The 13373-nt window shown below is 32.0% G+C and overlaps 1 non-coding gene across 1 annotated transcript; it reads right to left on the minus strand.

The window, feature by feature from the left end:
- Window positions 1–2505: 2505 nt before the first annotated feature.
- Window positions 2506–2612, minus strand: LOC131170821 (small nucleolar RNA R71). Its single transcript, XR_009141588.1, has one exon. It is a non-coding gene; the product is annotated as a small nucleolar RNA R71 (small nucleolar RNA).
- Between the last annotated feature and the right edge of the window lie 10761 nt (window positions 2613–13373).

A 13373-nucleotide genomic window follows, 5' to 3' on the forward strand; every position in this document is an offset into this window, starting at 1 on the left:
ACCTAATTCAGTTGATTAAAGTATAATTATCAATTAGGCATATTTTTAGAGAGTTATTGAAATAATTGTGTTAAATAGAGAAATTTTCAGTATTTGCATCAATTTGACCTTTGTTGATTTTTCAAGTGTTTCTAAAGTTGTGGGTCTCCAAATCCAATACTGTTTAATTCATTGAAAAACTAAGTTAGAGCACTACAAATGACAAAGAAGGACCAAAGCCCAAATCAGTCTCCAAGGTTGTCAAAATTAGCTATGGATCTATTACAAAAGCCCGCACTTGATGTGTCACAACCAGTTTTGAGAATTATTTTATATCTAGAGCTCTAGAGGTCCAAATGAAGTAAACCCAGGCCTAATTGAACCTTAAAAACCACCTCTACAATTTCTATGAGGGGCTAAAAGCGAGATAAGGCTATTTTAATTGTCAAAAATAATAGCAAAGTCATCATTATGGGCTGAATACTCTATAAGAATCAGTTTTGGTTTTTAGCCCATAACTTGGGCTGTAGACCTCAGATTTGGGCAAATGAGTACTTGTTGGAAAGCTAAGAAGTAGGGCTACAACTTTCTTGAAGAAGTCAGAGGCAGAATTACAAGGCAAGTGGCTAAAAATTGGCCATGATTGCAGAGCAGAGAATTTATCTTTTTGAATTTCAAAAATTTTCTAAGTTTAGTTTTTATCTTTGGGATTTAGTTTTTTATTATAAAGACCATCTTTGGCAGTAGTAGAGGGATATTTCATTCAGACCTTCAACATGCCTTCAACACCTTCATTCTCCATTCATGTTTATAGTTTTAGATTTCTCCATTTTATTTTTCTTTTGTAAGCCATGAACATGAGGGGCTAAGTTTCTAAATTCAGTATAAGGAATTCTAGTTCTTATGCATGATTTGTGAGACCAGGTTCTTAATTTAAATTATGCCTTTTTGAATATCTATTGTTTCTTGATTTCATTATTTTTTATCTATATAATGATTTGCTAAAAATGCCTATTAGTTAATTATTTAATATGATCAATTGCTAGTTCATCTTCATAATCTGTAATTATTGTGTAAGATTGAATGTGAGTAGTAATTAGGTTTTATTGATTATGATTCAAGTTTTCAATAATAACCTAAGGAAACAATAGGGTGAATTAAATGATTTATGCTTTATAAATCGTTGTTCAGCTTAACTACTTCCTATTCTTAAAGTGGTTATTAATTTGATGAGGATTGCTTAATACCAATTCAATTAATAATTAGAATCAACAAGAGTGCTGGGGTCGAATTAATGAGTATAGGGAAGTTAGGGGTTTTACATCGCTATTTTGTAAATCTACGTTAAGTATTCAATAAGAGATAATTATATTTCTTTTGTCTATGATCGAGTCATGCATTGGAATGCGAATTACCTTAGATTGAAGTTTGTTTAAATTGAGAGTTTCATATCTAAATTTAGTTCTTTAATTTCTGAACTTGATTTCTTCTGATTTAGTGTTACAACCCCCCCCCCCCACCTTTGTTTATTTTTCTGTTACACACGTGCACAAAATTTAGTAACTCAGTCTCTAGGGTTCGACTTGGATTACTACTTATTGCATTCATTCAGAAAATAATTCATTACTGGTAAATTCAATTAATTTTTGGTAGAATTGGCAACCATCAAGAAATTTTGGCGCCGTTGCCGGGGACTGAAAGTTTATTGGATTTCGTATTTTTAGTGTTAGGATAGTCTATTATTAACTCTGTTTGTGAAGTGTTGCTATTTTCAGGTTTTCAGTGAAAATTACGATGTTACTATTCATCGATAGATTTTTGGTTGAATTAGGAGGGCACTCTATACTTGTTTTGAAGGAAACGATGTTCTGATCAAGACCAATCAATCAGTAAGATTCTTTGGCCCCACCCTCTTGACGCCAAATTCCATTGTTTTCTAAGGTTTTAAGGCATTTTTCTGTTTTCACTTTGATTTTTTTTTTTACGATAAGAACTTCTCAATCTGGTGAGTTGCTCTTTAATCCAAAAGTAGAAAAAATAGCTAAACAGTTGAGAAAATTGGCTAAGCAAGCTAAGCAGATTTTGAGTACATTTGAAGGAGTCCAATCTCCAAGGGAATTAAGTTCAGATTCGGATTCGGATTCAAATTCCAAAAACGAAACCATGGCTGCTAGAACTTTGAAAGATTTGGTTGCTCCTGATCTAAACCAATAGCCTTTGTGTATTCAATACCCTGCTTTAAATGTTGCTTTTGAGTTAAAGTCTGGACTAATCCATTTGTTGCCTAAGTTTCACGGTCTTTCAAGTGAGGATCCACATAAGCATTTAAAGGAATTTCATGTTGTGTGTTCCAACATGAAACCTCAAGGAGTTTCAGAGGACCAGATTAAGCTTTGAGCATTCCCTTTCTCCCTGGAAGGCATAGCTAAGGATTGGTTGTATTACCTTCCTTCTGGATCCGTCAACTCATGGAATGAGATGAAGCGGATATTTTTGGAGAAGTATTTTCCTGCTTCTCGTGCTGCCAACATAAGAAAAGAAATTTATGGCATCCGACAGTACAATGGAGAGAAGTTGTATGAGTATTGGGAGCGATTTAAGAAGCTGTGTGCAAATTGTCCCCATCATCAAATAAGTGAGCAGTTTTTGATTCAGTATTTATATGAGAGACTTCTACCAATGGACCGCAGTATGATAGATACTGCTAGTGGAGGAGCTTTGGTTGACAAGACACCAGAAGAAGCAAGGAGGCTAATTGCTAACATGCAGCAAACTCTCAGCAGTTTGGAATGACAATGGATCACACACCTAAGAAGATTAATGAGGTAAGTACATCTAACCTTGAGAAATAGATTTCTAATTTAACTTCTTTGGTGAGGCAATTGGCTATAGGGAACATGCAAACTGTTAAGGTATGTGGAATTTATTCGGGTTCGGGTCATGCTACTGATATGTGTCCTGCATTACAAGAGCATGAATTAATGCAACATGCTAATGCAGTAGGAAATTATGGACAGCCACAACGCAGGTATCATCCCTTTTTTAATACTTATAATCTAGGATGGCGAGATCATCCCAATTTGAGTTATGGGAATCAACTAGTACAAAATCGATATTAGCAGCAGAGACCACAAGTGAATCAACCACCTCTGCCCCCCTCAAACCAAGGTATGTCACTTGATGAAATTGTTAAGGCTTTGGCTAGCAATACACAACAGTTGCAATAGGAAACCAGAAATAGCATTCAAAACATAGAGAGGCAGATTGGTCAGTTAGCTTCATTTGTGAGTAAGCTTGAAGCTCAAGGTTTTGGAAAGCTTCCATCACAAACAGTCATGAATCCTAGAGAAAATGCAAGTGCTATAGTGTTGCAGAGTGGGAAAGAAGTTGATAATCAGAGTCCACATGAGTCAATGAAAAAGAAGAAGCAAGGAGCAAAAGAGTCTGAAGTTCCTAAAGTTGAGGTAAATACTGAACCTAAACTGAATAAGGTTAATAATTCTGTTCTTTCTCCAATCCCCTGCAGGTTGGCCAAGACTAAGAAAGAAGAATAAGAGAAAGAAAATTTTGAGACTTTCAGGAAGGTAGAGGTTAATATACCTTTACTTGATGTGATCAAACAACAACCCAGGTATGCTAAATTCCTTAAGCAATTATGCACTACAAGGCACAAGTTGAGGAATAATGAGAAGATCAGTGTGAGAGAAAATATGTCAACATTAATTCAGTGGAAATTACCCCCTAAGTGTAAAGATCCAGGTTCATTTTCTATTCCCTGCAGAATAGGTGATTTTAAATTTAAACGTGTAATGGCAGATTTAGGAGCATCTATTAATGTCATGTCATATTTAGTTTTCCAAACTTTGAATTTGGGTCCTTTGAAAGAAACCAGTGTCATTATTCAGTTAGCTAATCGTTTTAATGCTTACCCATTGGGAGTAGTTGAGGATGTGTTGGTGCAAGTTGGAGAGTTGATTTTTCCTGCAGATTTTTACATTTTGGATATGGAGGATGATAGTGCTCCCTCATCAAACTCAGCTTTGATTTTATTCGAAAGACCTTTCCTAAAAACTGCCAAGACAAAAATTGATGTGGATGATGGTACCTTAACTATGGAGTTTGATGGAGAGACTGTCAAATTTAATATCTTTAATGCCATGAAGTATCTTGCTAATGATCATTTTGTTTTTTCTATTGATGTTGTTGATACATTTGTGCAGGATGTTTTTGAAATAAGCATGGAGGATAAGTTAAAAATGATGATTAGTCAAGGAATTCAGGAAGTTAGTATCAATTAGCCATTAAGTGTAGAGGTTCAAGACACAGTAATGGCATTGCAGTCATTATATTTTATTCCAAGAAGGTATGGACTATCAAAGATTGACTTACATATATCTCACGCAAAATTATTACTTTCTATTATGCAGGCACCAGTTCTTGGACTCAAGCCATTTTATGAGGGGTTTCAGGAGCATTCAGTGGAGGAGATCAAATTGAGTAACCCAATTTATGTGGATTAAGGAGCTTTGCCATGTCGAGCTAACGACGATAAACAAAAGTACTTCTTGGGAGGCAATCCATGGATGGCTTGTTAGCCACAATCAGATTTGTTCTCTTTCCCTTGTCTTATTTTATTTTCTAGCATTTTTTCTTTTTTTTTTTTTTTTGCATTTGGGCTTTACATTGGGGACAGTGTGGGGAGTAAGTGTGGGTGAGGAGTTTGAAATTTGTTGCTGCAATTTTTTTTTAATTATAAAAAAAAATCATTCTCATAAGCTTGATTCATAATTCTATATTAACTCTCAGAGAAAAGTGCTTTGTCCTTGAAATGACTTTTCAATTTTAAGTTGAATTTTTGAGATTTTAGGCAAGGTAATAGTAACTTTAATTGTGGATTTTCCTTCTTCTCCATACCATAGAGAAATTTTTTTTCCTGCATAAATCATTTAGGCTTGATTTAATGGTGAAATGATTAATTATGTGTGCTTTAAACTAGTGTCATGCATATTTCAGAACTTTATTTAATCTATCAGGGCACTTTACAATATGTAGATGTATAAATTTGGGGAAATAAAAGGTTGAACTTGAAAATTGCTCCGCTATCTTAGTTAAGCAAAGTAACCAGGGGTCTTCATGAACCCCATGTCGATTCTTAGGCCAAAAGCTAGCTAGGATATGAGCAACGTACTTTTCTGAAGGTGACGGTTAAAATAAATAATAATAAAAAAAGTAACTGTGACAAGAGAGAAGTATCAATTCAAAATTAAAAAAAAAAAAAGTGGGCCATTTTTATCTCCCCTAAGATTTCCAAAGAGCTATAATTATTTTGCCTCGATAAATTAGCCTTGTATTTTCGTGTGTATTGATTTAAAATTTTATGGAACTTTAATTGTGTGAGCTTAATTGATTTCAAGCCTTTTGTTTTGTATTGGAGAATTGTTGATATATTGGTATGGTGTTGATGGAATTTGTTGTGATGGTTATTACCTTACTTGCCTCTTCTTTCAAACTTTTAATCTTTTGTTAGAGAATTTAGTGATAGGGTGAAGTTAAGTGAACTTCTAAGTGGAATTGATTGAGAGTTTAAGTCATGCTTGAGGACAAGCGTGGAATAAGTGTGGGGGAATTTGATAAGCGCATAATTTATTAATTTTACACCCATCACATTTAATGTTTCTGGTGTATTTTTATGTCTAATTCATTTTATTAAAGTATAATTATCAATTAGGCATATTTTTAGAGAGTTGTTGGAATAATTGTGTTAAATGGAGAAATTTTTAGCATTTGCATTAATTTGACCTTTGCTGTATTTTTCAAGTGTTTCTAAAGTTGAGGGTCTCTAAATCTAATGTTGTTTAATTCATTGAAAAGCTAAGTCAAAGCACTATAAATAACAAAGAGGGACCAATGCCCAAATCAGTCTCCAAGGTTGTCAAAATTAGCTATGGATCTATTACAAAAGCACACACTTGATGTGTCACAACTAGTTTTAGGAATTATTTTATATCTAGAGCTTTGGAGGTCCACATGAAGCAAACCCAGACCCAATTGAACATTAAGAACCACCTGTACAATTTCTATGAAGGGCTGGAAGTGAGATAAGGCCGTTTTAATTGTCAAAAATAACAGCAAAGTCGTCATTATGGGCTGAACACACTGTCAGAACAAGTTTTGGTTTTTGGCCCATAACTTGGGCTGTATACTTCCAATTTGGGCAAATGAGTACTCGTTGGAAAGCTAAGAAGTAGGGCTATAACTTTCCTGAAGAAGTCAGAGACAGAATTGCAAGGGAAGTGGCTGAAAATTAGCTATGATTGCAAAGCAGAGAATCTATCTTTTTGAATTTCAAAAATTTTCCAAGTTTGGTTCTTATCTTTGGGATTAGGTTTTTAATTATAAAGACCATCTTTGGCAGCAGTGGAGGGATATTTCATTCAGACCTTCAACACGCCTTCAACACCTTCATTCTCCATTCATGTTTATAGTTTTAAATTTCTCCATTTTATTTTTCTTTTGTAAGCCATGAACATGAGCGGCTAAGTTTCTAAATTCAGTTCAAAGACTTCTAGTTCTTATGCATGATTTTTGAGACCAGGTTCTTAATTTAAATTATGCCTTTTTGAATATCTATTATTTCTTGATTTAATTGTTTTTTATCTATTGAATGATTTGCTAAAAAGGCTTATTAGTTAATTGTTTGATGTGATCAATTGCTAGTTCATCTTCATAATCCGTAATTATTGTGTAAGATTGAATGTGAGTTGCAATTAGGTTTTATTGATTATGATCTAAGTTTTCGATAATAACCTAAGGAAACAATAGGGTGAATTAAATGATTTATGCTTTATAAATCATTGTTCAGCTTAACTACTTCCTGTTCTTAAAGCAGTTATTAATTTGATGAGGATTACTTAATACCAATTCAGTTAATAATTAGAGTTAACAAGAGTGTTGGGCTCGAATTACTGAGTATAGGGAAGTTAGAGGTTTTACCTCGCTGTTTGGTAAATCTACGTTAAGTATTCAATAAGAGATAATTATATTTCTTTTGTCTATGATCGAGTTATACATTGGAATGTGAATTACCTTGGACTGAAGTTTGTTTAAATTGAGAGTTTCATATCTAAATTTAGTTCTTTAATTTTTGAACTTGATTTCTGGAGAGTTTCATACTTTTTGATTTTTCTGTTACACACGTGCATGAAATTTAGTAACTTAGTCTCTAGGGTTCGACCTGGATTACCACTTACTGCATTCATTCAGAGAATAATTCATTACTAGTAAATTCAGTTAATTTTTGGTGGAATCAGCAACCATCAATAGGTAAATTAAAAATAAAAAATACTCATTTTCTTCCATCCATAATTGTCGACCTTGCTCTCTCTCTCTCCTTTCCTCTCAAATTCCACCATTAATGCTTACTCTAAACTCTTCAAACCTTAAAATTAACCCCTAATTTTTATAGTTACCTCACAAAAAAAAAACCTTTAATTTGGCCTTGATAAGAAGATTAGGAAGAAGAATTTCAAGGAAAATTGAAAACTTAAAGAGTGGAAGAAGCTTCATAGAGGTAAGTCTCTCTCTCTTCATCTAAAGTAGCACATACTCATAGGAATAATATTAAATAAGTGAAATAAAATGAAAAATGAAAGAAATATTATTGTTTGGGAAAGAGGGAAATTCAGCCAGCCATGGAGTATTAAGGTTTTGATGAGTTTTAATTTGATTAAACATGGATTCTAACTTGATTAAGGATATTTAAATAATTGTTGAGTTAAGCTTGCATGAATTGCATAAGTTATAAGAGATGGAGAAGATAACCAATTAGGGTTTGGAGGGGAAATTGTGCTATGATGCTAAGTTAATGTTGCTAAGGTCAAATATTTGCCAATTGATGAGCTTTGATTGTGAATTGAAGTAGTGATTGAGATGAATTAATGAGATGGGAAGTGTGTTTGATGTGCTGGAAATTCTGGACCTTGAGTCCAATGTGATTATGTGACCATAAGTAGAGCTAGGTAGATCCAATTGGTGTGAGGCTAATTGGAGATGAAACTTAAGACCTAAAGGCACATTTTTCATGTAGAGATCTTGCCCAAAAACTGAACCTAACATGACCCAAAAATTGTTTGAATCCGGGTGACCTAATGTTGGACCTAGAAAAATGACCAAATGAACAGTAAATGTTCAAATGGCCATAACTCACTTTAGGAATGTCACAATTACCTGATTCTTGAACCACTGGAAAGGTTAGACATAGGAGCACATTTTTCATGAAGAACATAGAGCCTAATTTTCACTCTAACCCAACCAATTTGCTAGAATAAATTAGGTCAATAAATCTGACCAGAACCAAAACTGACCTGAAATTCTAGACAAATAGCCATCCGACTAGTTTTGGTAAAAATGCCATAACTTGGTCCACAAAACTGCAAAATGTAGTGATTTAAAAACTAAAATCTTCATAAGACCTAGAACTACAACTTTGATGTTTTGACTAGAACCCAAAACCAAATGCAACTTAGATAAATTGCTAGGAAAAATTAGGGATTCTAATTCTCAAAATTCCTGCACCTGGTCAAATTAACCACTTGATAGCTGAATCGTAAATTGACCATAACTTGAGCTACACAACTCCAAATTAAGTGATTGAAATTGGAAACAAAACTTTAACACATAAAGGAACAACTTTTATTTAGATCATATCATTAAATGAGGACTAGAACTAGGTTGAAATTGGGTTTCAAAGTCAGGGTATAAATCTATCAATGACCCAAACTCTTTGAAATTGCTTAAGTAAATTAGGCATACATTAGGCTTTAATTAATTAGCTATTAGTGGTAATTGAATTAAGTATTAAGACATCTCCATTATGTATTTTCAATGGAGAAAGAAATATCAAAGGATAAGGAGAAGTTGAACTAAGTAAGAAGAAGATAAAAAGGTTTGTGCACAACTAATAATATTTCTTTGTTTTTCAAATTGAAATTGATTTGAATGAGTTGTGTGAATGATTTATGACTCTTATTGCCTTGGGAATCTTAAATTGAGATATTGAGTATTGCTAAACCTTTTTGGGGTAATTGTTTTGAATGAAATATAATTGATGAATGGGAAATTATTCGAATATGATTTGAAACCACAATTAATATGACTATGTGTTTTGTATTCCTCACTAGCTTGCCTAGTGAGATGAATTGGACTTATTTTCCCTCTATAGCTGAAGTGTTGAGGTGTGTGCCAGTTGAGAACGAATTGAATGAGTACTCATATTTGCTAGCTAGCCCTTGTATTCCCCATTAGCCTTTGGTTATTGGGATGAATTGGATAATTGTGTCATATTCTAAACTGTGTGATTTTCAGAAAATTGTGTTTTATGATTATTGGAATAAGATTTGCTTTTGTTAAGGATTCTTTCATTTTAGAAATACTGTAATATTTTATATGTGTTTGACATTGTAATTGATTAAGTTTGGTAAATTATGATTTGAATTGAGCTTTAAATTTTTAAGTTGTGCACCACTAAGTATAATACTTAGCGATAGCTTGTTTATGCTATCGCAGGTAAGGAGATAGATAAAGCAGCAGAGTGAGCTGTTTGTAATAGTAGTTGGAGCATTATTTTGGATCAATTTCCAGGTATATTAATTGTACCCTTTATAAACCTTTTTTCTTATGTAAAGTGATCTGTATGTATTATTATGAGAACGTTGAGCAGTTGTATAAAAGTTTGCAATTTTATTTTGGTTAAAGTAAATTTTTGTAATATAAACTTTGGTATTCCTATAAATGCAATATTTAAGTTCTTTTTGAATTCTACAAAGAATGAATTACCTTCCTCATGATTGAGACTGATGAGATTGGAATGTGATGACTTAAGTGGAGTTGTGGACAATACATTTATAGGAAGTGTTTTCAATAGGTTTTAAAGAACTGTTTTCTTAATTTTCAGCTATCATTCTGCCAAAATTTTTATAAAAAAATAAATAAATAAATAAATAACTTAAAACTGCTAAATAAATTCTAAATGAATTGTATGGCATGTACTTGATCTAAAGACATTTTAATAGCTCTTTCAACCTTATTTTCAATTAAATAAGAAATGGATTTGTTCAAAATCCCTTATAGTATATTTAATGAGTTATCGGTAGACGAAATTCGATAATTCATTTGGTATACTACAGGATCATATTATGCCTTACAGAGGGGTAAGATGTGACAATCATCATCAACAATTTTGTTTCTTCTCTTCCTATTTGTTATAGCATTAGCAACATTATTTTCTTTCTCAAAATCTTCCAAGGAGTTTGATGAGTCCTCAATAGAATCCTAATTTAGAAAAATAAAATAAAATTAAATTCCAGAGTTTTATACGATTAAGAAAGCAGAATATTAGGAACAAATTATACTTGCACAAGATAGCTTGTTTTTGAAACTTCACTTATTTAGTTGCCTCTTCTCACATTTTTTCGTCATCTTTCACATACTTTCTCTGCAAAGGCAACCAAGAGCAATTTACTTATAATACATGTGTGTCAAATAAATCACTGAAAAACAAAATCCAAAAATACATTTTCCTCATTTTTCGATTTGTTTTGTAATTCTAATTTCTCATTGGGCACAAAAACCTTTATAACACTAAAATTTTCCAGACCCTCTCTCAAATTATAGCCATTCAATCTCAACTTGAAAATAAAATCTTTCCCATCAAGGGTGCGAATCTATATATGGACATCGTTACTGTTTGGGCTTTGTCTATTGAATAACTTATGAGTTGATGTGTCAAGCAACTTCTCAGCGTCAACATTGAATAAAACAATAGTATTTTTAGCAATTTTATACTTAACTTTCATATGTATTTTGCACCTATAAGTTGATAAAATATATGCATCACTTTATAAAAATACAGCAAAATATGCTACAAGCAAAAAAAAAAACAACAAAAGCAAAAAAAAAATTATGAATAATGAAAACAAAAGGAATAATGCATCCTTATTTGACCAAAGGAATCTTGCATTCTTTGTTGCAATAGCATATATAAATACCATCAGTGGCAATAACTTTCTTACTACATGAGTTATCTGAAAGGTAATACCAACCAAAAAAATTATCTATGTCAGTAATCTATGCCCTCATAGTAACAACATATTCTTGGAGGAACAATAAAATATACTCTTTAGCAACGTGAATACTTATGGCACATTGGGAAAGAAATAAAAAGTAACAAACATACAATTATATCAACATCCCAAACAGTTTCTAATAGCTCTTTTATGCTCATCCTATTCACAAACATCTCTTCCTCAAGAGGAATCTTATTCAGAAGAGCTTGGACACTAGTAGAGATACTTGAGAACCTTTTGAACAAAGATGCTACACATTCCATTTATAGATTCACATAGCTTTAATGGCATATATGGTAGAAAAGTAATCTCACCTATTTCAAACACAAAAGATTAAAATTGCACTTTGAAATTTCTTTACAACATTAAAATTTCAATCAAACGAAAATGTTCGTGAAAGACATCCAAGCAAAATAATATCACCTTTAAACTTCCTAACTGATGTAGAGTCATTATCACAATGAAAGGACTAGCATTTTTCTTATAGAAACTGAAATCAAACCTCTTTGCCAACTATCCCCACAAAGTAATCTTTGCCATCACCGAAATGAATATAAAGGTGGACAAATATTTTAGTAATTTGTCTATCATAGCAGTAAAGATGATGAACAATAACCTTTGGATTTAAAATAGCAAATAATGCACTATTTTTTTTCTTTTTTTTTAACTTAACAGAAAGGTAATCATATAAATTAACAAAATAAATCACTAATTTATTGTAATTTTGATATCTCTCTTTTTTTGACCCACTCCAACAACCTCAATATCACCAACAGCGAATAAACACCCAATGATATCTACAACATGGAGAAAGGAAGAAAAAAATATTAAACAAAAATAAACAATGCATTTAAGAAAATAAGAATAAATAGCAAACATATATGCTTGACAACACACCTGATAGAACTCTATTATCATTGACCCATAAATCAATCAATTCTGTACTAATGAATTGAAATCCATGCATTGGAATCTTAGTAATCCCTTCCTCAATCTTTCTAATTGAAGTTATGACCAAAAAAATAATCTTGCACTCATTCAAAATTAGTTGATACTGCCCTACACTTGCAACAACCTTGAAATTCTTCACACTAATAATAGACTCCTCAATCAACATGTGTCTAAACCTGCTTGCTTGATTTTTCTTAATTGTTGCATGCATCAAATTTTCCTACCATGAAACAACATACTTTCAAAAGTTCTACACTAATAAAAAATAAATATTGAAAAGAAAAAACACAACAATGATATATTTGAACAAAAATGGAAAACCATTTTCTCATTGATAAAAATGATATCCAAACTGATCAAATCTCCATTCTTTTTGAGATTAACAGACTCCCACATCCTACAAATCCTCACCCTTATCATCCAATCATCTCTAATAGTATTGAACTCATCAAGGAAAATAATACTCTATATTGATAAAACATAATAATGCAAGCAACAAAATGGATATGACCTTACAACATCCATGTTCAACTATATATAGTACAAAGACATATAGAGGAATAAGCAAATGATAATCAGATCAGATAACATAAATCAAAAGACAAAAGAACAATTCAAAGTATACAAAACAAATCAACCTAAAAGATGCATTCCTATCCTAATAAATCATAAAAACAACAAACATAAATGATATACCAAGAGGAAGATCAAAGGAATACAGGTATTATTATCCATGATAATATAAAGAGAGAGGAAAATAAAAAAAGGGTGTGAGGGGGAATAAAGAATTTGCATAAAATATAAAAAAAAAGGAGAAAAAAAATAAAAAAAAAAATCTACATAAAATAGAAAAAATTCCTGGATGGAGATAGTTCCTCACAAAGATGGAAAGCCTTTTCTTTGCCACAGCTTTATATATATATATAGATTATCTTTTAGGAAGTTTTCCTTCATGGGTACTATCCTCCGATCTACAACTGTACATCTCCCTAATCATGCAATCATCTTCATTTTTGGGATTAGCTATTTTCTTTGAAGCCTTAAGACTACACACCATATTGATATGTTTTGTCATCTCTGCATCTTAACCATTGCATGAAACTATGCAGGAATTTAGTGGCCAACAATTTCACATTTGACGGCTCAAACATAAGGTTTATTACTATTCCCTTTATTATATAAGTTAATTATTCAATTTATAATTAATAGTGTAAATTAAGAAAAATCAAAGCTATTGCAATATTACATTTATAATTGAATATATTTGCTTTTACATTTTCCAATTTAAATAAATAATAATACTTACTTCCTTATAATGCA

The sequence above is a fragment of the Hevea brasiliensis genome, chromosome 11, assembly GCF_030052815.1.
Source record: "Hevea brasiliensis isolate MT/VB/25A 57/8 chromosome 11, ASM3005281v1, whole genome shotgun sequence".
Lineage (NCBI taxonomy): Eukaryota > Viridiplantae > Streptophyta > Magnoliopsida > Malpighiales > Euphorbiaceae > Hevea > Hevea brasiliensis.